The sequence below is a fragment of the Mustela nigripes genome, unplaced genomic scaffold (assembly GCF_022355385.1).
Source record: "Mustela nigripes isolate SB6536 unplaced genomic scaffold, MUSNIG.SB6536 HiC_scaffold_76, whole genome shotgun sequence".
Classification (NCBI taxonomy): domain Eukaryota; kingdom Metazoa; phylum Chordata; class Mammalia; order Carnivora; family Mustelidae; genus Mustela; species Mustela nigripes.
The window spans coordinates 1144122-1170036 of record NW_026739491.1 but is presented as its reverse complement, the minus strand read 5'-3'; the positions used below and the strand labels follow the sequence as shown (position 1 = coordinate 1170036).

Here is a 25915-nt window from a genome sequence, read left to right as displayed (position 1 = left end):
TTCCTTGGGGACCCCCAGATCTGGCTGGCCAGCTGTAGAGCCAGCCTGTCTTCCGATTGGTCTGCGCCGGGGCCCACCTGTACTTGACCATCTTGACCCTCATCCTTAACTGTGGTGATCTCTGTCTCCTCCATCAGCCCTCAGCTCAGGCTCTCTGCCTCCAGGGCAGCTCCCCAGGAGGCCATCTCCAGGCTCACCTACAGCGGTGCCCCATCTCCAGCCTTCTAGAAACAGCATGTCACCTGAATTTAAACATCGTGGTTCTGAGCATAGGCTTTGGAGTTGAACACACCTGGGCTCCGATCTTGGTTCTTCATCTTTCTACCACTGTGTCTTTGCTAAATGACCCAAACTCTGGGAGTCTCAGTTTCCCCGCCTGCAAGAATGGACATCAAGGGCCCACATCGCAGCATGTGGTGAGAAGTCAGTGCCTTGCTGGCCTGGAGCAGGGTGGACAGCTCTTCCCACGGTCACACCAACCCAGCAGGTATACGGGACTCTCTGAGCTCAGGACCCCAGGACAGTGCCCTAAACCCTAGGTCCTGCATTCCGACCCCCCTCTTCCTTTGGTATCAGACTGACCCAACTCCACACGTCTGCTGAGACTCAGCACTCTCATGTGCCAGCTCCACAGAGTGCGTGCCTAGACTCTTTCAATGTTCCCACAAAGTGAGAAGCACTGTCCCTTGTACAGATGAGAACACCGAGGCTCAGGGAAGCCAAGCACCCTGCCCAATATCCCAGGGCTTGTAAGCACGCCGCTCAGCTCACTCCACATCCTGTGCTCCACCTGGCTCTGGGGGCAGCTTTCAGATAGAGAGAAGGGCAGAAGGAGCACTGGACTGGGAGTCCAGAGCCCGAGCCTCCTACCCTGCAAGTCACTTCCTCTCTCTGGCCTCAGCATCTCCCTCTGCAAAATGATGGAGCAGTTTCACGACTTGTCAGTTCCTTCCATCAGGTTTGAACTTGAACTGGATGGGCCTCTGGAAGGCAGAAGGGACAGCCTGACTAAGGCGCTGGGTGTCTGCAGGGGTCCAGGCTCTAGCAGACCCCTCCTCAACCCACTGAGGCAAAGCTGCTCTCCATGGCAGGGCCTGGCTTTGACTGGCTCTGGCTTTGTAGCAATTAAGGGGCATAATAAATATGGCAGCTCATAAACGGGCTACCTATATTTATTACGTACCGCGCTCGTTACAGATTACATCTAATGGGTAGCTTGCGGCGTGCTGGGCTCCTAGACATATGTAGTAAAGGGAGTGTGTCTCCTGGGAAGAAGAGCCTCTGACAACCTCAGAGGTGAGCAGGTAGAAAAAAAGAGATGATGGGAGCCAGAGGGATGAGGGAGATCCAGAGGCCAAGTTTCCACTCCAGGGTGAGGGGTGTGAGTGCAGAGAGGGTGTTGGGGCCTGACCAGGGATTGAATCCCACCCCACCAAGCCTAGCTGGTGGCGGGGGGCAAGTTCCTAAACCGTATACATCTGCATTTCTTTGTCTTTAGAATTAGTATAAAAATGATGGTTTCCATGCGATGCATGGAAAATACAGAGCGCAGGGCTCAGTAAAATGACAGCTGATGCTAGAACAGCCAGTTATCAGCGGGCGGATATTAAATTCTTACCATGGGCCAACGGATAGGCACAATCTCAATCCTCCTAAAGTTCCAGGATAGAGGTAATGTCATCTCCACTTATCAGGTGAGGAGATTGAGGCTCAGAGAGGTGCCATCACTCATCCACACTGTGTGACTCATGTCACCCAGCACAGAAGTGCCTGAGTGTCTGAGTCAGGATTTGAACCCATGTCTGTCTTCATCATCATTTTCGATAAGTGCTAATTCCCTTGCCCCCTTCACCTACTCTTCTCCACGATTCAAGCCTGTCTTCATACCTCCAAGGCCACCTCATTTCTCCCTGTCCAGGGCAATCAGCCTTCTGGGTCATTAGCCACCGCCAGGGTGAAATCACAAGACCGATGCCTGTCAGTTCCACCTGCCACCAGGCGTTTCTGAGTGTGGGACACATCTCCTGAGCCAACTAGCAGGACAAGAGGGACGGGAACCCCTGGTACCTGCCTGGGTCCTGTGAGAGCTCCAGTCACCCACAATGCCTTTGGAAGTTAAGCGAATCACAGCCCAGGGTGGGGACAGAGACAGTCTCCGGAAGGTGAGCTGGGAAGAATCGTGAAACTATGAGGTCCAAGGGCTTAGCTGTTTCTCAGAAATGATGTTCAAAGGCACTTATGAAGGAGCAAGGGAGGTCTCTCTGCTGAAGGGAGAAGATACACCCTCCCTAGGGCCGGGGGTGAAAGGCCCACTGGGGTTTCCTCAAATCCCTGGAGGTGACAGGGACCTGGTGGGGAGCCTGGCCCTTTCACTTTCCAGCCTCACAGCCTTGGACAAGCACAGAGCTTCTCTGGGTCTTTCCTTTCACATCTGTGAAATGGGGCCAGGAATGCTGGCCTCCTCAGGAAATCGTCTGCACCGAAGATTGAACGGGCACAGACGCAGAGCTCCTGGCACCACGCCTGGCACTCAATGGCTCTGTCCGTTCTTCCTTCCCTGCCCCCCAACCCCCCACCGAGGCGGCTCCTCTCCCTCCTACTCTCCCAGACACCAATACACAGGCCAAGTTCCCCACAGAAGGACAAGAGAGGACTCAGATACGGAGGAGGATTTCTGAGTGGGGAGAGCGGTTCTCAAACGGGATTCCCCGAGACTAACAATTTCCTAAAGCTATTTTCAGGATTGCGAATAAACACTCAGAAACCATCTGCTCGGCACCGGCTGCCTCAAGGGGCAAGGAGCTTGGGTTTGGGGGGCAATTAAACCAGCCCAGGGTGGGGACCCTACTTCTTGGGTTGTTCAGAAGTTCTGGCCCCCCGCTATGTATGACTTTGCCGTACAAAAATGCAAGAAAAACTGCAGTGTATACCCAGGAAATGACTGGTAAAGGCGGCACTGTTTGCTAGAGAAAATCCTTTTATGTCTTGGGTCCCAGAGGGATGAATTGTGGGAGTCGATGTTTTAGGCAGAATCTGCTTCGTGTGCGTTCAACTCCCCACGTGCAGGGGAGTGGGCGAGGAGCTGCGGTCCCAGCTGCCCTTCCACGCAGGGGTCCCGCCCCAGGGTGAGCATGGGGGTGGGCATGGGGGGCTTGCTGTCCTGGATCTCATGGTCTCAAGGCTCCTGTTATGGTGTACCCTCTCCTGGCCTAGTGACGGCTCTGGGCTCACAGACGAGTGTTTCATCGTACAACGTGACCCCAGACACAAGTGACCATTTCTCGTACAATGAAACCAGGTGGCTCAGAGCTTTAAGGGGATTTAAGTGAAACTTTTCATTTCCCTAACAGAAGTTCTTAGTCATGAGCTGGTAGTGCAGCTCTGACCAGTCGGCTCCCCTCACTTTGGAAGCAAGAAAAGAGGCTGAGAAATGGAAAGAGGGTGTGGCCAAGTCAGCAGACCAGTTAGCGATGGATGTGAGCCAAGCGCCCCGGTCTACAAAGGCCAGGTCAGGGCCCTGGGAAAGCGCTCCTGGCTCAGTCCTGTGCTTGCTGATCTCGGTAGCATGAGTATCCCCTTGTTAGAACTCATGCTCCTTGAAGACGGGGACTTGGTTCATCCACCGCCTGATTTCTAACATCCTGAGCAGTGCCTGGCACACAGTGGGTCCGCCATTCAGACGTCTGAATGGGTGAATAGTGGGAAAAGAGAAACTGAGACAGAAAACAGCGCAGATCTTGCAAATCAGAGAAACAAAGAGCGGTCAGAAAGAGAGGGAGAGACAGAGAAAGGCAGACGGCAGGCGGTGACGTGGGCCAAGACAGACTGAGAAAGAGCTGAGGACGAGGCAGGGCATTGTCAGGGGACAGGGCAGCGGTACACAGGGAGAGCGGGGCGCCAGGGCTGTCTTCTTACCTGGGCAGCGCTTTGGGCGTCAGCAGGACAGAATCTCCCGGTCAGAGGGGCTCTTGTGTGTTCTTTTATTGGCCCAGCTTGTCCTAGAAGGGGAAGATATTCAATTACTATAGGAAGTCAGTAAGGAGCAGCCACGTTCTAGAAGCTGTTTATGAAAACCTGCCCTAAGGAGGCACACAGGGCAAGTGTCTTGCTAATCTGGGTCCATTAGCGCTAATGAAAAGCTCTTGGCATCTGGGCCCACTCCAGCTGGGGAGGCCTGCGCGGGGTGCCTGCCCTCGGCCCAGAGGGGGAACCACAGCTTTAAGACACTTTCAGCGTCTGGCACAGGCTCGGTCTGCACTGACACACCGCATGCGGCCAAGGCACTAGGAGGACAAGCGGGCGTGGTGACCCACACACCTGGACGTCACCTGGGCACCTGTGGGGAGGCCCCAGCAGAGAGTGCCAGCAGGGGTGTGTTCCGCAAACCCCCCTGCCCCAGAAATCCTGGCTCCTGGGGGAGAAAAGCAGATGCCGGAAAGCGTTGCTTCGGGCTCACAGAGGACTTAGCCTTCTGGCCGGAGCCAGACCGCAGCAGTGGAAATAAGGGTTGCTCTCAGTTGTCCAAATGGGCCAGATGGAGGCTCGTGTCCAGCCACACCTAGGAGTATCCCATGGCCTGGAAAAGTGAGGCTGTGGAACTTGGGTGGCAAGGGGCATTCTCATGGCGGGGGTTGGGGGAGACTTGGGGGTCTCGGGGGCCCGTTGAGATCCCTTCCCGTTCACATCAGCGGAGGGCTGGTGGACGAAAGACTCCTCTCCATCCACACCTGTACCAGCTCAGGAGACACATTTGAGCACCTACTGTGTGCTGGGTGCCATGTTAGGAACGGGGACATGTGTGAGCCCCCACGGTTGGTGGTGTTTGGGACTGGAGACGCCAGTAAGCTCGCCCTCTGTGTCGGGCGGTGGAAGAAATTAGAGGAGACAAACAAAGGGAAGACAATAGGGCTGGGAACTAACTAGGGAGACTAACTGTCCACGGGTGTAACTCCATTCCACTAGGGGCAGCAGGGCGGAAGAGTGGTTCTCAGGGAAGGGGCGGCCCAGGGGAGCAAGTCTCCAGGAAGCATGGAGGTGAGGCCAGGCAGAGGCCAGCAGGGACCTCCCTCCCTCCTGACAGCTTGTGGATGCCCTGGGAGCCGGTACCTTGATTTGGCTCAAACACACCCACATGGCAGACTTGTCACCTGCCTGCCTCTGGATCTGCCCCAGAACTTTGGGCTACAGGTCACATGTGAGCTCGCTGGGCGCTCATGACACCTGAAAACAAGGATCCCACAGGCACGGCTGTTTCCCAAGAGGAAGCCCTGCCTCCTTGTCATGGGTTTTCCCTGCCCCATTGTATGGTGGCTCCTGGTCTGAAATGGGCTCACCCCTCTTTGCGGTTCCGACTGCCCTGAAGAGCCTCCCATCTGTCTTTGCCCCTCTTGCTCCCCCAGCCCAAAGCCCGGTGCCTGACTTGTTTCCTGACCCAGCAAAGAGCTGCACGAGGGGATGCTGGCAAAGGGTGGCTGAGGGATGCCTGCCACATGTGTGCCACCACAGCTGGGACGGCACCTGCCTCAGCTGGCTCCCTGGAGACCTTCAGAAAGTCACTGACCCTCCCTGAGATGCCAGGCTCTTCTCTGAAATCTGTGATTCTTGATTTCAAAGGGGGTTGTAAGCATTCATGATATGGGGGCAACCAGGGGGCAGTCCGTTAAGCATCTGACTCTTGGTTTCAGCTCAGGTCATGATCTCAAGAGTCCTGGGATCGAGCCCTGAGTCTGGCTCTGCGCTCAGAGTGGAGTCTCTCTCTCTCTCTCTCCCTCTTCCTTTGCCCCTCCCCCCTGCTCATGCTTTCTCTCTCAAATAAATAAATACATCTTAAAAAAAAAATTCGTGATATGAAGCTTGTGAAATTGACTGATATGATACAAAAACCCTTGGAAACCTCCGAGCACTCTTCCCATGGGGAGCTGGTATTACTAGCACCATCATAAATCAGAAGTAAGTGGAGTCATCAGTGGAGGTGGGCATAGGTGAGAACTGTGGCAAACGGTCTGGTTGGGATGGCTATAAACATCTTTCCCCCAAGTGGCTCCAAACTCCGCTACAATTTGCGGTAATTGGCTCTAACGGTAACTCACAGTGCGGTGTGCTAACCACGTAGCAGCGTCTGCTAAGTACTTCTCCTCTGTTCCCCTGCATGCTCCATGCCTATGAGGTCGGCGCCGCTACTATCCCGTGTTCCATACGAGGCAGATTGAGAGAATGGTACGAACTGGCCTGAGTTTGTTCCCATGGCCAGCCAGACATGGCCACGATTCAGGCATAAGCCGCTGGACTCCAGACCAGAGCTCCCGACAAGACACCAGCCCCTGGAGAGGGCACCCGAAAGAGGAAGAGCTACGCCTTGGGCTTCAGAATTTCCAATCTGGGGCTGCTCTGTCCTGAATCAGGCAACCAGGCAGACTCCCAGGGAGCCAGCCAGCATTGTTCCCTGTGCCAGCTGGAGGCCCCAGGGGGATGACCCAATCCCGCCACCTCTTGACAGATGGGAGCCCTGAGGCCCAGAGAGGGGCAGAGACGGGTGAGGTCACGCAGCAGTGCCGCGGGGTTCTCCTGTGCAGGCCCCTGCCTGGGCCAGACAGCTTTATTAACCTTGCCCCTCCTACCGCCTGGGATGGCGGCTCCATCCCATCTGCACAGTGCAGGCCTGGGAGGGATCCTCTGATTAAGGAGAACAGCTCAGTTCATAAATCACTCCTTTTACTCTCACTGCCCTCGGCCCCCCCGGGCATAATTTCTGGAAAGAGAGAAAGAAGGAGGCAAGTGGACATGAGCAATGGAGAAGCCTCATGGGAGGAAGCAAAATGCCGGTATGGGGTGGGTTAGAGAGCCCAGAAGACTCTTGCAAGAGCCCTGGCCAGGTGAGGCGCTGTGGGCCAGGGCAGAGCCTCAGTGTCCCCCTGGAGCCATCACACCTGCAGCAACCTAGCTTCCCCCCAGTAGGGCTCTGCCCCGCCAAGCTGCGAGACCTGGGCCAGTCTGCCTCCTCAGCAATCGTCTCCTCACCTGCAAGATGGGGGTTTTCAGAGTTGCTGGTTGGCGGGGGTGGGGTGGGAGGGTGGGGGGAGGGGGGATGATGGAGCTGAAAGCACTTTGGTGGCTGCACACCCAGTTCCTTCCTTCCTGCATGGCAGGACCCCGCTAGTGCCAGCCCTGGGCGTGGTCCCAGGCACAGACACCAGTGGCTTTCCTTCCGCAAGGGCTGACTCAAATCTAGTGCCTGGTCACAACCCCACGCTCAGAGAGGAATGTTAACAGCCATCCCAACCAAGTGTTTTGGGCCCCCCTAAGAAGCAACGGTGGGGCTGGAGAGGGCGTTCGGAGCTGGGGAGGCCAGGGTCCAGGGAGCACCGGGCCCTGATAAGGCACTGGGTCACGGATGTTTACCTAGAGCAATCCTACTCGATCCCACAAAAGGCGCTGCAAAATAGATGATGCCACCGTTATGCCCCTTCACAGCCTGAGAGACCAAGGCACCTCGGGGCTAGAAAGTTCCCGGAGCCAGAACCGATCCGAGATTTGCCAGACTCTGAGACCTATGTTTGTTTCCTTCATCAGGACACGCACGGGGCAGAGGCTTGTCAGGAGAAAAATGATTCTTGCCATCAGGTTCAAGGATAAGGGGGGTGGGGGGGGGAGTTATTTGCTCGCTAGCTAGGCCCGCTGGGCCTCCTCCCAAGACAGACAGTCTCATAAACAAGCAATTGGCACGAAATCCTGGCGTGCCTAGTGATGGCACAGACACGGGGACATGGACACAGCTGAGCGGGGGCTCAAATCTAATTAGGCTCCTGGGGGCGGCGCCATGAAGGTTAACCAGGCACAGCCTTCCAGGGATGCAGTGGGGTCCCAGAAGACAGCCAGCCTCCCCTGTTCCCCAGACTCACAGAATCCTGGATGTCGAGGGGACAGAGCCTCTGATCCACAGGGTCTGGGAAGGCCCCATGTCTAAGGTGTGAATTGAGTTAGGCCTGGGTGCTTGATCCCTGCTCAACCCTTTCCCCTATCCCAGAACCCCCATGGGGCTGTTTCCATCAGAGACTCTTCAAAGAAGGAAGTGCCTCAGTGAGGGTGACCTCCAACTGCCTCTTTTCTCAGTGGATGCTGAGGCCCAGAGAGGTCCAGGGTCTTGCCCAAAGTCACACAGCACAGCTGGAAGCAGGAGCTCCTGATTTTAAGTCCACCGCTCTTCCCCGACCCCAGGCAGCCTCCCAAGACTGACACCTGAATTCATTTGGCTCCTGAAAGGACACAGCGCATGCCACGTGAGTGAATCCCCCCATCACCCAGGAGATGGGCATTTCAGCTCCACCAGCAAAGAAACTGAGGCTCAGAGAAGTAATCTCAATGGTCCAAAGTCACACAGTAGGTTGGAAGAAGGGTTAGGACAGACAAAGCAGGATTCCTTGTCCTTCTGCCCTGGCTGTCTTCCGGAGGTGTGGCCCTAGGGACTTTGGGCCTGCTGAGGCCCATAGTAACCTTTGCCACAATGCACACTTTCCATTCCCTCCATGGATCTGGGCTGGACTGAAGCCACAGAAGGGGTCATGCCAGACACAGGACAATGGGTCCATCTTCCTGCCTTGGTGCTCCAACGGCCTGTTTGCAAAGGCCTCTGGGGACAAAGGTGTGCACCCTCCTGCAGAGACTTTCACTTGCCACAGTCAAGGGGCTAAAAACAAGGCAACCATTTTGAACCTGGGCGTGAGCAGAGAAGAGTGGTCATTCAGTGTGCCAGCCACAGGATTTGGCCTTAGGACACCAGAGCCCAAGGGCTGGGAGGAACAAGGGCAGGACAAGTACCAAAGCCAGCCCTCCTCCCAAAGTCCTGCGCTGTCCTTGGGCCTCCCTGAGCCCCGGGGAAAGGTTCCCTGACAGCCTGCCCTGGGATCTGGGGAAAGGGAGGCAGGAGGAGGAAATGAGAGGGCATTCCAAGCAAACAGCAAGGCTCCCAGGCCCCAGGGGACATCGTTGCGGGACGGTGACAGGGACACTTGGGTTCTGAGAGATGGTGTAGGTTCCAAGAAATGAGGAAGAAAGCCAGCCTTCCAAGGAGGGAGCAGCCAAGAGATTTTAATGATCTGGAATTAAATTCTGCCTTTGGAGAGAGCCTGCAGCTTGGTGGGGGCGGGGGGGGGGGCGGCGGGGAGGCCACATCTTTCCTGCTTCCCCCAGAGATCTGCGATGGAGATCTAGGAGAGTGGTCAGTGTCCCCTGGTCAGGCGCGGGTGCTCTGGGCCTCCCAGGCGCCCCGTCCCCCACCCCTACCCCACCAGCCCTCCGGTCGCTTTCAAGGAGCAGAGTCTACACAGAGACCAGGAGGAGGCCTACAGGCCCAGCATCCTAGCCAGGCTTGCTTCCTGAGGGGCACCCACAGGAAGAAGTGTTGGGGGAACAGCCTCTCCTCTCAGTTTTCTAGTGTATCCCGTGCTGTCTGGAGGGACGCTACTCCAGAAAGGAGGTCAACCCCATCCAGTGGCCAAGGACACAGGCATGCGGGGCAGGGATGCGGGGTTGGGGAGGGGACCTGTCTAAGGGCACACAGCACAGTCAGGGGCGGAAGACATCGTCCGGACCCCCCAGCTTGGATGGTCCCTGCCACACGCTGGGAGTGGCCTCGAAACTCTGCCCGGGGAAAGCCCACAGGAAAGGTTGAATGTGGCTGTGGCTCCACGACAGGAAGGGGCAGGGAAGGGGGACACCAGACGTGCTGTCTGAACATACCACTGTTGCCGAGCCTCTCCCACAAGACAGAAGCCCTTGGGTGGCCAGAGCTGTGTCTCCCGCCTCCTCTGAGTCCCTGCAGGGGACACACAGGGTATTGGCTGGGGTATTACCGATCTAATAACTGCTCCTGCTTCCTACGTGCCAGGGATGGTGCTGAGCCCTGTTCCCAACATCACCATCAATGGGCCAACTACTCCCAATTCATTGGGGAGTGCGGAGAAGGTGAGTGAGCTCAGAGAAGCTGAGTGAGCATCCCACAGTGGCCCAGCTGGCTTCAGACCCCCGAAGGCTCACTGCTAGGGGCTGAAGCACTGACTGGCTGATGGGCTCTTAGACTGCTCGGGGCAGAGCCAGTGGTGAAGAGAAGGAGCCGGTGGGCATGAGGGAGTCCTGGGTTCAAGTCCAGAAACCCTGTGTTGCCTCCCCTCTCTAACCCATTTGCCACAGCCAACTGCATCTCTAAGCCTCAGTGGGGAGCAGGAGCCCCTAACCCTCCCTCCATTCCCACATTTCATCCCCCTTCAGGGCCTGGAGCTCCAAGAGACCCCTTGAAAGACTTTGGTAATCCATCCCAAAATATGCAGGGCTGTTGCTGGGGCAACCTGGCTAGGCTACACAGACCGGATTTAAATATTTAATAGCTTCTGGGGTATGAAGGGGGCCTGGGAACAGGGCGGAAAAGGGCACAGGTCTGAAGAGGGGAGGAGGGGTGTGGGGGGAGGGGGGAGAGGGGGAAGGATCAGGGGAGCCCTGGCATCTCCTGCCAGATAGGACCCCCACCTCCCAGGAGGGGGAGGGTGCTGAGGGCTCCAGGCTCTGTGGCTGCCGCTAATGTCCCACAGGATAAAGCAGACTAGGACTGGGAACCAGGCAGTGGGTGAGACCCAGAATTCCACCAGCAGGGGAAGTAGGGTTAATGAGGGCAGGTGCAGGGGGGTTCTCTTGTAGGTGGACAAGAGAAACTGACTTTTTAAAAAATAGGGCCTACTGTCCAGTGGCCACCATGTGACATTCTTGCCTGCTCTCCTTTGAACTTCACTATCATTCTATGGGGCAGGCTTAGTATTGGTCCCAAGTCACAGCTGAGAAAAGTGGGATCAGAGACATGCAGTGACTGGCCCAAAGCCACACAGCTGCCAAGTGGCATACATGAACTCAAGGCAGTGGGCTCCAAAGCTGGTGCTTTTTCTGCTCCATCTATCGGGATTCAGGGCCAGAAACACTGCTTCCACTGGTAGCAGCAACGGCTAGCATATACGAAGTTCATTTTATGGGCCAGGCAGCACATTAAGGGCTTTGCATGCCCTAATCCACTTAACTCTTATGATGACACTGGGAGGTAGGCACTGTTAGACCCATTTCACAGATGTGGAAGCTGAGGCCTCCAGGGGAAGTAAGACAGCAGCATCACAGGTAAGCAGGGGAGGCAGGATTCAGGCCCGCCGCTCCCGGTCCACTCTGGAGCTGGTTCTTTTCATCCAGTTCTCTTACCCCACATTCAGAAATGTGTGTAAGAAAAACAATAAATGAATTAAAATCAAACTTAAAGTCCTTTTTTGTTTTGTTTTGTTTTTTTGCCCCGGAGCTTTGACCGCATCCTCCAAAGTTGGATAGGATGGCAAGAGGAAATTCTTCCAACGACTTAGCAATATGAGCCAGCTTGAGGCTTGCCTTCACTGACTTGCTCTCCACACAAGGCACATGTGCAGAAACCCACACGGACCACAACGCGACCCAGCCACGCAGACCTGCGCTCACAGACAGACACACGTGCTCGGACACATGTACAAATAAATACCCAGACAGATAGAGCTACGTATACACAGACCAGAAGGCACACGTGCACACACACACACACACACACACACACTCACAGACAGGTCGACTGGGTCCTTTCTGCCTGATTGAATGAACTACAGTATCACAAAAAAGACAACCAGAGTCATCTGGCCCACACCTCTGCCAACGTCAAGGATAGCTAAACAGGCAAACCGAGCTGAACTTAGTCTTAAAGATCTTCCATAAGGGGCATAAACCCGTGATTTTATTCTGATGTCTCCTCAAGGAGGGAAGTCCCTCCTGGCATCTAAGGAAATTCTGTCCGGCTTGACATCAATCACAAGCACAATGCTTTCCCTCAATACCCCGCTTTACCCCCCCCAAAGCCCTCCCAAACTTACGCCCTTCCTTCTTCCTCACAACTATCCAGCAAGGCAGGCAGGGTGGAGATGATTTTAATTTACAAGGAGCAGGGTTCAGAGGAGTTAAGGAGATGATTTTAATTTACAGAGAACTGGGCTCCCTGTAACTCCCTGAGCAGGGCTCACAAGAGTTAAGGAGCTTGCCTGAGGTGACACAGCTCCTGTTCAAGGTGGGTGTGGATCCCAGGTGTGGTGCCTTCCCTTTGGCGGCCATTATTTCAATGACCTGGGTTGCTGTCAATGTCCTATCAATTTCGCTTTGCTCCTCTCTGCCCTGAGCTTCTTAGTATCTCAGCCTATGTGTTCAGTGAGGGGACTTCTCTGGTCCTGGCTCATGTCCATCCTGCCTATGTGATGCCTGGTGCAGCATGGAGGGGAGGCCCCTCAAAGCTGGGTTATCCCAGGTGATCCTGAAGCTTCCCTATCCCGAGTTAGCGGGTTTCCTGTACTGGGCCAGACTGGGTGAGGCTCCCCGCTCCTTCTCCCCCAACGGGGTGGGAATCCCTGAACTCCCCTCCCCCCCCACGGCCCAGGAACTGTCCCTGGAGCAGAAATCAAGCCTGCTCCCTCCCCCTCCTAGCCTCCTGTCCAGGGCGGTCCTTGCCGCAGTTACATTTGCTAGGCAATAAATATTAGAGGCACTGGGTCTTCCCAGGGCAACTGCATTGAGTCTAGTCACCTGGCCTGAATTAGGGAGGCCACAACCCCTTCCCATAAGGAGAATGACTATAGGTATGTGCAGCTCAAATTTTGGAGGGCAAACACCCAAAAAACCGAGAGAGACCGTGTCAAAGCTCCTGTCTGGCTGAGAAGAGCCTGTGAGGAAATGAATCAAAGAAAAACCTGGGGCGGGGCCTGAGCAGAGGGACAGGCTGGAGTCAGAGAGCCCTGTTTTCTTTCCTCCCCATAAAAAATTAACCCAGCTGCTCCTCGGAGGAGGGTCCTGAAGAAGGATGCAGGTCAGGGGTGGGGGAGGGAAAAGGCTGGGCTTGGGTGGAGACAGGGACCGGGGGTGTGGGGGGGTGGGGGCTCAGACAACGGGGAATGAAGGCATCCTCCATCCTCCACAGAAGCCCGTCACCAACCCCACCAAACATCATTACTCTCAAGCCAGGAAAGATGCTGGCAACCTTGCCCGGAAGCTTTGGGGGTGAACAAGCATTCGGTCTTATGGGGCGCCCCAAGAGGATTTCTGCTTCCTTCTGACAAAATCCTAATAATGAAAAATAAAACTTCATCAGGTCCTGGTTTCTCCATCTGTCCAATAGCATAGAAATCCCCACCTCGAGTTCTTCCCATGAGCTGGTGCTGGGCAGGATGGAAGACCTCGGGAAGGGGACAGAAGAGGATCTGCCAGGGACTCATCTGAGGCAGAGGTGGCAACTTTTTCCTTAAAGAGCCAGACAGTAAATATTTGAGGCTTTGCAAACATATTGCTTCTGTCACAATGATTCAACTCTGCTTTGTTGGAGAAAGTGGCCACAGATCACATGTAAAGGAATGGTCATGGCTGGGGGCCAACCCAAGTTTATTTATAAAAAAAAACAAGGCAGGATTTGGCTCACTGATTGCAGAGCCCTGGCCCTAAGGAATATTTGGGGACTGACCTTGGGTTAAAACAGCAGATTAGAAGTGAATGTGCCCCCCCCCCCCCCCGCAACCACTCAGCAGGGGGCAGAGAATGGGAGAGAACAGGGCCCGGTGTTCCGAGAACTGGGTTCCAGCCCTGTGTCCAGGCTAGGCAGCTGCTGTCAATTCATAACACCTCTCTGAGCCTCAGTGGCTTCACTGGGCACACAAGGATACAGATGGAAGCAACTCCAGGTTATGGGGAGGGCCCAGGATATGGGGAGGACCTAAGCTCCCCCTAAGGTTATGGGGAGTGCCTAAGGGGGCCCGTGTGGGTGGAGAGCAGTGCCCTCAGCAATCAGCAAACCCTGGCCTAGAGGCTAAGTTAACCACAGCAAGCAGGGCTCTGGCTGTGCCTCTGGCAGCTAGTCAGGGGTGGCATGTGAGGGTCTGAGTGTCTGAGGGTCTGAATAGCCCTTGGGGGAGCTTTCCAGCTGAAGGGGCTGGAGGAGTTGGAACTGGTCACCCTCTGATGCACCTGGCCCTACTGTCTTGTCTGAATCCTGGAATGCATCCTTTGTCAAGCACTCTTTGGAGTGGGGCTCCCCTGCACCAGGACTGCCAGAGGACCAGGAAGGCTGACCCCATGGACGTGGCCCTGCTACTGCTGAGTCCATCACATGGAGATACCATGTCTGGCCAGCCCTGGTGGGCCTGCCTGCTGCGGGTCTTCTGTGGTTCTAACAAATGACAGATGACCCAGGCAGAGCCTATTCTAAGCCAAGGATGCGCCCTCTGATTCACCTCTTGTGCCTGGGAAGGCCTAACAGCAATGAGAAGGGGCAGAGAGGCTGGTCGATGGTGTGGCCAACTCTGAGCCAGTCATGGCCTTTGCATCCCCAGGGAAGGGAGGAAGGGGTTGATGATGGCGATGATAAGCTAGCATTGACAGAGTGCTTACTACATGCCAACCATACGTCTCAACACTTCATATCGATTAACTCATGTCATTTTTGCAACAGTCTCTGAAGCAGGCACAATTATTATGCCCATTTTACAGACAGGGAAACGGAGGCACAGAGAATTGGAGTAACTTGGCCAGAGTGGCACAGCTATTAGGCTGGCATTAGAACCCAGGCAGTTAGTTCCAGCATCTGGGTTTAGAGGGTGTCTAAGATGTCTCAGAGCTGGTGGGGTAAGCCATGGAATTCTCCAGAATTAAGAAACCCACTAGAAAAGAGGGAAAAGTGGGGGGCTCGGGACCTAGGCTTTGCTTTGCCACCAGTCAGCAGCATAATCTTGAGCAAGTTACTCATCCTCTCTGGGCTGCCCTAGGGAGGCAGTGGCCAAAGGCATTAGAGGGACAGGGGGACTCCTCTCTCCCACTCACTACCAGTGTGGCTGTGCCCTCCATGAGCCTCTGTGGACCTTGTAGTCTCGTGGTCACGGGAGCGCCGATGAGATCACTCTGCCTGAGACATGAGAACGCTCTCGAGAAGCTAGAGCCCTACCATCATTCATCTGGAAGCCACACCTCCTGTTCGGCCAGGCCCCAGCCAAGTTCATGGCTCTCAGCGCCAAGGCTGAGCACACATCTAGGGATCATGGGCTCCACTTCTGGGTAGAAAGGATTCAAGGATCGCCCTTTTAGGAACGGAAATGGTGGTCTGAATACGTGACACACAGACCCCATCATTTATAAACATGCAAACACAGCCCAGTCCGCAGCCTACAGAGGAATCCAGGGGACAGGGTTTAGGAAGGCTGGCTGAAAGCAGCACTTGGGGAGCAGAGGAAGGTGGGACCCACCCCTTACGGACACAGGATCACAAGTGCATGAGCTTGGCAGTGAAGGCCCCATGCTCTCTGTGCACACTGGGGCTGCTCTGTGGCACACACAGCAGGTGTGCCAGCACCCCCCACCCCCCGTGTGTCCTCTGCACTGTGGGGGTGAAAGTCCTCAGAAGGGGCTTCAGGCTGAGCTCAAATCACCTGTTTTGCAGTTCCTGAGGTCAGGATGGAAGGTATGTCCTTGGTCCTGTTATCTGGGTTCAAGTTCCAACTTTATGGCCAGCCTCTGCCTGTCCATCTGAGTCCTCTCTCTGCCTCTGTCTGCTCTCTGTCCCCCTTCTAAAAGTGAGGGCGAGCGTGTATGCACTCGCACACACACACACACACACACACACACACACACACACACGCACTCTGACCGTTTCCTGGGGAGGCTACCTGTTTATGTCAGCTGCCACACTCCCCTGAAAGCATACCTCACCAGGCCTGGACACAAATCCCCTAACCCTTGCCCTGGAACTGTGACTCCCAGCAGGTGGCGGCCACAGTTAATTTAGAGGCTCCGCATGTCTGAGCCCTTCTACAAAGCTGGCTTGCTGGAGGTAACCTCAGGGCCTCTGGGGCCCCGCTGGGAGGAGGGGGTCTTAGGGTGCCTCCTTGCTGGGAAGAGGAAGAACCCGGCAGGTGTTTCATTTCCCCCCTGGCAGCCCCATAATTAAGAAAGGAAGCCTCAGCAAGTTCATGGGGCAGGAGCCACAGAGGGATGGGGTGGGGGCAGGGGTGGGGGCACAAGGAGCAGGCTTTACAAGGAGGCTGTGTGACAAGGAGGCTCCAGTGTGACCTTGAGCAAGTCACTTCTTGTCTGCGCCCCTCTAAGGAGACTTTAGAGCCACCAGGCCCTGACCACACGGGCAGAGCTAGGTCACGTCTAGGCGGACCCAAACAGCAGGATATACGGTAGCTATCTAGAGCACCGGGAAGATGATTCTGAGCTTCGCTTGAGGCCGTTATCCCATGGGATGCTCCATCCTTGGTGTAATTCTGAACAGCAAATGTTGGAGAAGAAAGTCCGTGGGAAACCGGTCTCCTGCAGAGGCATCATACGGGGCTTTCTAAGGCAGATGTTCCAGTCAGAGCTAACCCCAAAGAGAACTCGGATCCCATTATCCGAGGGACAAGAGGTGTCAGGGGTGGGAATAAACCTTCTCCTCACTGTGTGCCCCCCGGGACAGGCCGTGCCTCCCGGGTCAGTTGGGGTGACACAATGTGCGTGCACTTAGAAGCAGGCCCGGCATGCAGCAGGGACCCCTGCCCCGGGAGGGCCCCCTCGCATGCTGGGCTCCACGCGCCTTCACCTGCACCTCAGCAGAACCTTCGGCAACATTCTGAGGTATGGATACCTTGGATGCATGAACTGGAAAGCCAGGCCTTTCCAGCCCTCTCTCTGCTACTTTGCAGTGACCTCACCCCATTTTAAAGTTGGGGTTCTCTCTGAAATATGGATTTAGGGATCCTTGGGGCAACCTTAGTGGTGATGCCCAGCTGCCCGGCTGTGCCCAGAGGGGACTGACCTTCCCAGGCAGCAGCAAGCCCAGGACTGCATGATCAGCCAGGGATGTGCAGCCCCAGAAAAGTAGGCAGCTTCTCCCTCTACCACTCTGTCTCCTTCCCAGCTTCTCCCCCTGGGCAAGGCTCAGCTGATGGGGCTGGGATGGAGCAGGAGGCGAGCCATCCCTCAGCAACAGTGGAGAGCCCGGCCCGGATCCTCCTTCTCCCTCACCCCACAACAGCCATACTGGTCTCTTGCACATGGCAGGCACATTCCTACCTCAGGGCCTTTGCACCTGCTGGTCCTTCTGCCTGGGACCCTCTTTTCCTCAGCTATTCCACATGGCATAATCCCTTGTTTTTTTCAGGTCTCTGATCATATCTTCAGGGAGACCATCCCTGACCATCTGCAGCCCCTCTCCCACCAGCCTGAAATGGTCCCTCTCCCGAGCCACTGTCTGTCCCTTTGTGGTTCCTGTTATTTATCTTCTTTCCCCTTCCTTCTAACGCGGGAGGGGAGTAACTCTGTCCTCCATGTTCATTGCTGAGTCCCAGCTTCTGGTATGGTGCCTGCTGCAGAGTGGGTGCCCAGTGGATGTTTGGGTAAGGCAGGAACGAAGGAAGGGAGGAAGGAATGAATCTCTGTGTGGGCCTCTTTCACAAATTTCCAATTTAACTCTTGTTTAAAAAACCACCAAAAGACGCAGGACCAGCTCTAATCTGTGGGACCCAGTAAAAATGAGGGACCTCTTAGGCAAAGGCTAAGAATTTCAAGATGGCAACAGGAGAGCATTAAGCCAAGTGTGGGGCCTCTCTAAGCATTGGATGCTCCCCAAACCCCCCAGCTCTGCAACTGCCCTGATTGCATACTCTGACTCCGGTCCTGGGGACTTATTACCACTGCTGTTGTGCAATTCAGAGAGAAGAGGATCAGAATGGTGTAGGCGCTGGGCTGATGTCACACAGCATTATGCTATGGCTTAGCCCTTACAAACTCTTAGTCCCCAGTTCCTGCAGTAGCTACCGAAGAAATCTCATTATCCCCACCCACCTAGAAACCCGGGGACCCAGCCCAGAGAAGAAAGCAAGAGAGCAAAACTGCCTGTGAATCTCCTATTTACCTCACAGATTCATGATGTATATGTGTATCAAATATCACTATAAATACACACACACACACATATACATATATATGGGATTTCATTTCAAAATATATCCACGGTTATTTTAATATCAAAACAAAGTACTGTTTTCCAAATCTTTGAGGAGTACTGATGTTCTATTAGGACATATAGGGCTAATCCTGAGAGTCTGGGTGCCCCCTGCTCGGCAAAGGATGCCCCAGGCTCCGTGGGTCCCCACCATTCAACTGAGAAAGCATTATCCTGGGCAGAAGACCCCAGGATAGGCTCAGCAGCTCGCACTACACAAAAAAGTCTGGCTTCCATCCCTCATTCATTCCCTCCCGTCCTCTTGGTCCAAAGGGAAACCTCTTCCAGGGTGGCCACAGACCCAGACGGCCAGGAGCCTTCCACAGGCCTGGGTCGGAGGCCGGATCTCATTATTCCAACAGAGACAGAAGGGAGCCCGGCTTGGCTCATTCCTCCTGGGGAAATGTGCCTTGGCCTGTTAGCGGGAAGAGGAGAGTGTTATTACCCTGCTCAGCCAGCCAGGTTCACTCGCCTCGCTAATTGGAACACGTAATGGTTTGTTAATACAGTCTGATTTTGGGAGGCTGGCGCACAGGGGTCTCCGGGGTCGGGGTGCGGCGTGGGGGCAGGGAGCCTCTCATGGTATCGCCGAGGAGGGCTACGAGGGGGGACTGAAACGCTGTTTGGTTTTCAGTGTTTGTCTTGCACAACGATGTCTTAATCCACCAGCCAAGGGCTTGAAGTCGGTTCTATTGCGGTGCGCGCCTGTGTGTGTTGATATGTGCATATGCACGTGTCTGAGTGTGTCTGGGTGCACACGTGTGCCCACAGGGAATGTGATGGCCGGCGCGTGTGTGCCACTGTGTGCAGAGCTCTAGGACCATGAGGAGGGGGGAGAGAAGAGAACACGGCTCCATCACACCTACGGGCAGAACACAGTGGTCTAATTTTAAGAACCCAAACAAAGACATCTATTTTCCCAGGAATGGCTCACCCAGCCCCTATTAACACTAATTAGGAGGCCTGGGAATTCCCCATAACTTCGTAATTAGTGTTAACAGACTTCACAGGGGCTGTGAAGGAAATGGAACACCCCCGTCCTGTCCTGTTTTCACAGCCACGGTGTTGATGGTGTGGGTGACACCATGCCCCCCCACCGCCCCCACAAGGCACCAGGGTTCCCCCAGGGGGTCCCCGATGTCCAGACTGCCCAGGAGGCAGTCAAAGGGGGGTGGGGGCACCCTCACGGGAAAACCCACTGGTGTGGGGTGGCTGGAGGAATGGGGGCAGGAGCGCAAGGAGCACATGGACATTATCTCAGGACGAGACTCCGAGTTGAGCTTTGGGTCTGGAAGTGGAGAAGCAGACAGAGCACTCCCTGCCCAGGCCAACAGTCCCAGCCACCTGCCTTCTCAGTGCCTGAACATGAGGACGAACCATAGTTTCATGGCGGCTCCAAAGAGCTGGCAAGATGGCAGCCATGGCCTCCCAGTGTCATCAGGCCCCCTCTGCGGCCTGCGGCGCCGTGCAGCCAGATGTCTTAGGAAACCACAGCAAAGCCATTATGAGGACCCCTCAGCTGCTTGGCAGTGGTGGGGTAGCCACTTCTGGCAGCTGACAGACGTGGGGCCTTCCCAGAAGCAGCAGGGCAGGGGCCCTGCCCACAAGGCCTCATTCATACACACAAAGACAGCCCCCCTCCACCGGCCTCCACTCCTCAGCCCCCCGCGGTCCTGCTGCAGGCCTTGTCAGGGTCTGTGGGGGAGCAGGCGCCAGCGCTGTCCCACTGTCCCCTGTGTCTGCCCCCCTGTGCCTCTGCCCCCACTGGCCTGATCTTCCAGCCCCCACCCCCAGGAAGCGCTGTCTGTCTATCTGTCTAGCACTCTGGGCCTGGCTCTGTTTCTAGAAGACAGCTCTTTGTTCTTTCCTGCCTGCCCAGAATCTGAGATTCTCCATCTAGGAAGGAGCTGAAAGGCTATTTTCTTAATCATATTAAAAAGGGTTGAGATGGTATCAAATACTAACTGACTTTTGGTGATGTTTCATTTATTCTTGATAGTCAGGTGACTTCAATTTTTTTTTTCTCACAAGAAACATATATATTCATGATTATTCATTCACAAATCATTGTGAACAGGCCATTTAAACCCCTCACTCTGAAGCTGCTGGCTCTTTCTCGGGCTCTCTCACCTTTTCTCCTGTTGTCTGCCTAGAGAACTTCTTCTCGCTCCTCAATGCCCAGCTTGACATCTCCTCCGCCATGAAGCCCTCCCTGATTTCTCCAGCCTAGGCAGCATTTCCTTCTGTTTGGTTCCACATTTTGGAGATGAGAAATGAGGCCCAGAGAGGGGCAGGGGCCTTGCCACTCCATACAGCTAGGTCATGACTGGTGAAGGCTCCGCTAGAATCCAGAAGGGCTTTTGTTTACAGCCTCCAGGGTTTGGTGGGAGATTGGCAACCTCCCCCCGCCTTGATTCTCAACACCCCCTTCCTTCTTCCTTCTCTGGAGCCAGTGCCTGCCCTGTCGGGGACAGCCTTGACCTCCATCTTTGTTCTCCTCAGGAATGAGCCAGGACGCTCTTCTCTTTGCCCTCCAGGGGCACAAACCAGTGAGGCATAGGATGAAGAACAGAGAATGGCCTGGTTGTTGTTCCACAAAGGGGAGCGGTGACAGGAAGCACTTGGGGCCCTTCCTCCCTCTCTGGAGCTCAAGGCTGTGTCTGCCGCCCCTTCAAGGTCCTGGCCTGGCCCCCCTGCCCACCCAGCCACCAGCCCGGCCCCTTCCTCACTGGTCTATTGGAGGCCCGGCTTACACAGCCCCATGGCCCTGGGTCTGAGTCTCACTTTGTCCCTGAATGGCTGTGGTGCCACATACCGGACCTTATTCCCAGCAATTCAAATAGTTCGTATGACAGCCTACCACGGATTCAGCAGCACGAGGAGCTGGCAACCGGACAGGTGTTTCATATACGCCATGGCTCATCTTCACAACCCCACTTTCAGGCACCCCGTTAGTGCTCCCATTTCACAGGTAAAATGTCGCCACTTCCCCAAGGTCAAGAGCTAGGAGTGGTGGAGCTGGGACTTAAGCCTGGACCTCTGCAGGGGTTACAAGCCCGACTCCCCAGGAAGTTACATGGATTGGATGAGATAATTGCACAGGCTAAGCATTCCGCTGATAATAACGCATTGAACATTACAGCTTTCCTCATTTTCATTCCTAATGAGAGCAAACACTGTGGTGAACCAGCCGGGCTGAGCATTGATGGGTAGGCAAGGCTTCCTGGGGACCCCGTAAGGGGTGGCAGAACCCCTGAAGGTTCCTGCCTGTGGAAACCCCGGGGCCCAGATTGCTCCTAGCTAGAGCGTATTATTTGAGAGTAAATATTATCTTACCCTCCAGCTTAATCCAGACCAAGCTTCTCTTCCCCACCGAAAAGCCCGCAGCCTGGAGAAGGTTAAGCCCTTTGCTTCTTTCCTAATTGCAGGCTTGCAACTCTGCTGGGCGACACCAGATCTCTTGGAAAGCCTGAGAATTGGTCTGGTATTTGCCAGTGGCATCGGAGAAGCTGGCTCTGGGCTGGGCTGTCCGGCTTTCCAAGCCCACGCTGGGTTGGGGGGCACCCGTGGGGGAGAAGGCAGGCTGGGGCACATTCCCCTTCTGCACAGGCCTGCTATTGCAGCCCCAGGGCAGATCTAGCTACAGAGGGCATCGGGGACATGGAGCCTGGCCTCCTGTTTCATGCTGAGTCCCACTTGGCTTGCAAAGTAAAATGGGTCAGTGGACTGCCAGACCATCCTTCTCTTCCAGTTTACGCCACATCTGTTTCCCTCCTGCCTTTTCCTCCGAAACGTGGGCAGAAGTTGTTCAGACCAGAGGCCCTGACCCTCCCCGGGCGCCCAGTTTCTCTGGGGTCACTAGATGGGGAGCAGTGCCAGCAGACTCTATGCTGTTGAGGGTTGGGGATCCTCAAAGGTCCTGGGAGCCAGCCTGGGTCAGCCCCACCCCTGCCCAACCCCTGCTCAACCTCTCTCTTGCATGCTCTCCACCCGTCTGTCCCCTGAAAAGTGCTGGTGGGGCTTGGAAAGTGGTCACATAACTTCTCAGATTTACGACAAACCATTGGATCCTACCTTGAAAATGAGTAAATTTCATAGTATGTAAATTATACATCTATAAAGCTATTAAAAAACCCAAACAGCAACATCAACGACAAAGTTGAGAGGGGCCGATGCATGGTTGGGGGTGATGCCCACACCCTGGGGGGAAGCGTAGCAGTGGCAGGCTGAGGCCGGAGGTCAATGCCAGTTTCGAGATTCCTTCACCACCTGTGGGTTCACAGGTTAGTTTTGTTTTTCTTATCCTGTAAGAGAAATTTTAACAGACCCGCCGGTTGACCTCATGAACATCCGAAGTGAAGCCCCAGGGATGTGAGAAGGCAGGTTCTGTGGAAGGATGGGGAGCCTGGGAAGAAAGGGGCAGCAGGAAGAAGGAAGCCTACTGGAGACAAGCCTTCCAGAAGCTTCTGGAGGCCAATGCTGGAGGGTGGCTCAGGACGTTGTATAGCTTGGGGGCCTCTGAGTTAGGATGAAAGCCCAAGGCTCAGCCTGGCCTCATCTCTAAGGCACTGATGGGTCCCCCTGAGAGAAGTGAGGATGGCACCAGTCCTGTCCTGAGCACTGCTCCCTGCCAGGGAAGGGCTGACACGTATCTGGGGGATATGACACCCTAGGGTCTACAGACAATCAGAGGAGACCTGTGCCCAGAGTCTACTGAGGAGAGAGCTAAGTTGCTCGTGGTTGCTCCAGTGCAAAGCAGGAAAAGAACTTTACAAGTGATCTGAACATTGCTATCTTGACTAGTAGTGAGCTTCATTGCCGGTAGTATGTAAGCAAAGATCAATGAACACACCTTTCAAGGAGTCAAAACAGATGGCCTTGAAACCCCTCCCAGTCCAGACAGTCAGTGAGGCCACAAAGGCTTGCCGTTCATTTCCCTCGAGGGTTAAATCTGTATTCAGGATAAAACAGAAAGGCCTGAGCCATCCTGAAGGAGGGGCCCTGGCTGGCACCTCTCTGGAACCACAACTCCTCCGAGCACTCACCACAAATCCCGCTGATTGCTGCTTTGGGCTAACGTGATACTTGAATACACACAGGCCAGGCCGGGGCAGGCACTGCCGGGCTCCTAACGAATGCCCTTGAGCCTGAACTGCTCCAGAGGTGGGTGCCTGGGAAGCAGGGGCTGCCAGCCCAAAGCACAGGGGCTCCTGTCTGGCCCTCCAGCCAGCGGCCTGCTGCACACCTGCCCCGCCCTCCAGCTCACAGCGGCCTCCGCTCTCCCTAGCTCCGGCCTCCCCTAGGGCTCAGGATCCTGGCTGTAGTTTGCGTGTTCCCTCCTCGCCACGCCCAACTTACCACTGGATGAACTCTTCAGAGGCCCCTTCCCAAACAAGAGCTCCAGGCCTGGGAGAGGCCCCGGTTCTCTTTCATGTGTCTTTCTGGCGCTGGGAAGGCCGGAAGGGAGGCTGGGCCCTCTGGAGGAGCCTGGGCTTCTGAGGAGGAGGTGGGGCTGGGGGCTTCCATGGGGCCGGCAGGCCAGCACTGCGAGGTGGAGGCCAGGGACCTCCTGAGCCAGTCCACCATCCACCTGGGCCCCTCTCCGCAGCTCCCAGCCTCCATCCAGCTCCACCCTTAGAGGGGGTCTGGGCTGCATCTTGCATTTCTTAGTGCCGCCCCTCCAGCTCTGGAACCTTGACGTGCAGACCTAGTTGTAGTCTCCTCTCCCTCTGGGGATGGAAGGTATGAACGCCCAGACTAATTATAGTGCCAGACAGTTACAGAGTGTTCTGGAGAGACCAAGAGCTGGACAGAAGAGGGCCACCTGGGTTTCAACACTCAGTAGGTGTGGCTCCCTGTTGGGAATGTTCTGGCAACAGGGCAGACCCAGGATATCCCAGCCCCATCCTGCCCCTGGCTCCCCATCCACCACAGGCTCAGCCCTGCCTTCCAGAAGATAGCCCAACACCTGTTGTGGTTCAGAAATCCTTGATCTCAACCACCCATCTTCCCTGGATGCAGATCTTCCCGCCCCCATGCATAAACCCTTTCCTGGCTCTGTTGAGAAAACCCAGCTCAGAGCACAAGAAGCCCATTGACTAGCCCTCCCCTCCCCCACCCCTCCTCCCCTCTAGCCCAGCATGACCACTTGTAGGTCCTGAATGCTTCTGCTCTAGCATGCCCCAGGGACTTTGCATGTGCTGATCCCTCTGCCAGGAATCCACTCCCCTCCACCAAGTCAAACACAGATTTCTTTGTCTACCTCGAAATAAGTCATTCATAATCCAAGCCTTCCTCGGCACTCCCCTTCCCCAGCATGAGCCCCAGCACCCCCTCCATGTACCCCTGCATCAGTGCCTTAGACCGCCTGCCACCTGCCCATTGCAGTCTGTAAGACTCAGATTTGAGCTTGCATCGGCATCCCCTGGGGAACTTGTCAAAGCCCAGCTTACTGGAGCTCACCCCCAAATCTCTGATTCATTAGGTCTGGGGTCGGAGTCTGCAGAGCTGCATTTCCGACAAGTTCCCAGGCAATGCTGATGCAGGTGGTCTGAGGACCACACCTGCGGACTGCCGTTTAAACCCCGAGCTCTTTGAAATCAATCAATCAATCTTGTCTGATTTTTCTTTCTCTTCCAGTCTCGGAATAAATCTGCTTTTTAGTGGGTGCTCAGTAAACAAATGAGTGAGAGGGACTGATTTATTGGTTACAGCCAGCGCGGGTGGTGGGAGAATTTACTGAGACAAGTTTTCCTGATCTGTTGGCTCTGCTGCAGGATCTCCTTTTCCCTTTTCCCAAGACGGTGGCCAAGTCTTTGGCTCCCATGTCTTGGGGGCTGCTGACTTCCAAGATCAGGCACAGAGGTTGCTGGAAGATGTCTAGGAAGACAGCCCATCTTCTGGGCCCTAGAAACTTCTCGGAGGGCATAGGCTAGGGCCCACAGAGGTGGGGGGGCATAAGCCTGGTGGGGGGCACGCAGAGGCAGCATGCCCAGGGAGAGAGTCATTGTCGTTGAACATCTCTGGATATCAGCAAGAAGTAGACTGGCAGGGGGGAGGGATGGCGGGGGGTTCCAAGAGCTACAGGCTCAAATGCTTTGATCCTGGGAATAGCCTTTCCAAAGTGGTGACAGAACCTCCATGGGGCCACCCTGAGATGCCTGGGAGAGACTGGGCGTCTATGCACCCAAACTCATAGCCAAGAGCTGTTAAGCAAGAACACCAAGCTGGGCCCACGGTGGCACAGAAATGGCCACTGACCACTTGCCCTCACCTCACCCCAACGCTTGGCAAAGGAGCCTCCCATTAGTGTTCTGGGCCACAGGGAGAACACCGAGACTCCTACAGGATCATTGCGGGCAAGAATCCCTCCTCCCCAACATGCCTGGGAGGAGATGTCCTTCAAATGGGCAGAGCGGGCTCCACGGCGGATGGTGGGATCTGAGGAAGTACAGGCAGGCAGTGTAGATCGCACTTGGGTGTTGGTGTGCGCTTAGCCCCAATGCTATGGGGGCCCCGGGCGAGGCCTGGGGCTCTGCCTAACAAGGGAAGCTGTGGGGCACCCCAGGGCACAGACCCGGACGGGCAGTCTCTCAGCAGGTGGACAGGAATGAGCAGGTGTCCTGCCAGGAGCATGGAAGGCGGGGCGGGACTGAGCCCGGGGCTCCCTGACAGAAGAGGCAGCCCAGCACACGGCCGGACATGGTGTCTGTGAATGTGTCCCTCCAAGCCTGGCCTCGATGTGGCATACCCCAGGCCCCCTGCCAGGACTCCTGGACACTGGGGAGCATCCAGACTCACAGCAAACTGTAGCAGGGAGGCCCAGCTGCCCCAAGGACGTGGGCTGTATGCGTCCCC

The 25915-nt window shown here is 55.4% G+C and overlaps 1 protein-coding gene across 6 annotated transcripts in view; it reads right to left on the bottom strand.

Moving 5' to 3' along the window:
* LOC132008255 (tetraspanin-18) overlaps positions 1-25915 on the bottom strand; it is a 178025-nt gene that overhangs the window by 23403 nt on the left and 128707 nt on the right. For 5 of the 6 annotated variants that reach the window (XM_059386785.1, XM_059386790.1, XM_059386788.1 and 2 more), the window contains one exon: positions 3916-3998. The gene's annotated coding sequence lies outside the window, so the exon portion shown is untranslated. Of the gene's footprint in view, positions 1-3915; positions 3999-9735; positions 9796-25915 lie in introns of those variants that run through there. The other variant, XM_059386789.1, reaches the window with a different exon arrangement.